The sequence below is a fragment of the Otolemur garnettii genome, unplaced genomic scaffold (genome assembly GCF_000181295.1).
Source record: "Otolemur garnettii isolate 467f Iridium unplaced genomic scaffold, OtoGar3 scaffold00018, whole genome shotgun sequence".
Taxonomy (NCBI): domain Eukaryota; kingdom Metazoa; phylum Chordata; class Mammalia; order Primates; family Galagidae; genus Otolemur; species Otolemur garnettii.
This window is the reverse complement of record NW_003852413.1, coordinates 27,842,482-27,843,633: the sequence shown is the minus strand read 5'-3', so window position 1 is coordinate 27,843,633 and position 1,152 is coordinate 27,842,482. Positions and strand designations below refer to the sequence as shown.

Here is a 1,152-nt window from a genome sequence, read left to right as displayed (position 1 = left end):
AAAAAAAAAAAAAGAGCTTAAAATGAAAGCATATTTTTAGATAAATATATACTTTCTTATTTTTAACTAAAATAGAACTGTGCATATTTATGGGGTACGATGTGTTTTGTTTTGTTTTTTGAGACAGAGTCTCACTATGTTGCCCTCAGTTGAATGCCATGGCATCACAGCTCATAGCAACCGCAAACTCTTAGGCTTAAGCAGTTCTCCTGCTTCAGCCTCCTAAGTAGCTGGGATGACAAACGTCCACCACAACCCCCGGGTATTTTTGGTTGCAGTTGTCATTGCTGTTTAGCAGGCCTGGGCTGGGCCGGAACCCACCAGACTCAGTGTATGTGGCCGGTGCCCTACTCAAGGAGCTGAACTACAAGCACTGAGCCAGTGATATTTCAATACATACATACATTGTATAATTACAAAATCAGGGTAATTACACTTAAAACACTTGTCATTTCTTTGTAGTGAAAACATTCAAAATCCTCTTTAAAGTATACTGCAAACAACAAAAAAAGCCTAAGGTAATATGTAAATCTTACAGCTTCTCCTAAGAAAAGGGAAATTCTCAAATTTTTAGGTGAAAAAAGTTAACATGCAGCAAGGCTAATAGTTTGTACATCTCCAAAGGACTCCTTCCACAATGCACTCTACATCTCTTTACAAAGGGCTTCCTTACAAAGATGACATTGGGAATGGTGTTCCCAGAAGTTGTGCAATTGTGGTTATAAAGTATAATAACTAGAAAAAGACTCAAAGTTCATGCATTTCCTAATTATTCTGAATTATTTACAACTTTCAGGTGTCCAGAGCATGGTCCAGTTATACTTTCTAGCATATTATGTCCCTTCCTTTATATATGCAGTTATCTTTAAAATGACACGTTACCATCTTTGAACCTGTAAATTCCTAAGAGATTCTATAAGACTTCATTCTGGGAGAGTTACCCTGAGTTGGCTGCCCCAACCTCTGGGCTTCCATAATACTCTACACAAACCTCTTTCACAGCCCTTGTCACACTGTATATTCACCATCAGTTTGCAGGTCTCACATTAAACTATAACTCTTTCTTTTCTTACTCTAACCCACCATAAAGCAGATATTCTACTACTAAATTTACAACACTTTACAACTATTTTTTTTCTTAAGAGGCCTAGT

At 37.2% G+C, this 1,152-nt stretch overlaps 1 protein-coding gene across 1 annotated transcript in view; it reads right to left on the bottom strand.

Moving 5' to 3' along the window:
* The window catches only part of KAT7 (lysine acetyltransferase 7), a 44,087-nt gene that overhangs the window by 37,126 nt on the left and 5,809 nt on the right, over positions 1–1,152 (bottom strand). The window lies entirely within an intron of this gene.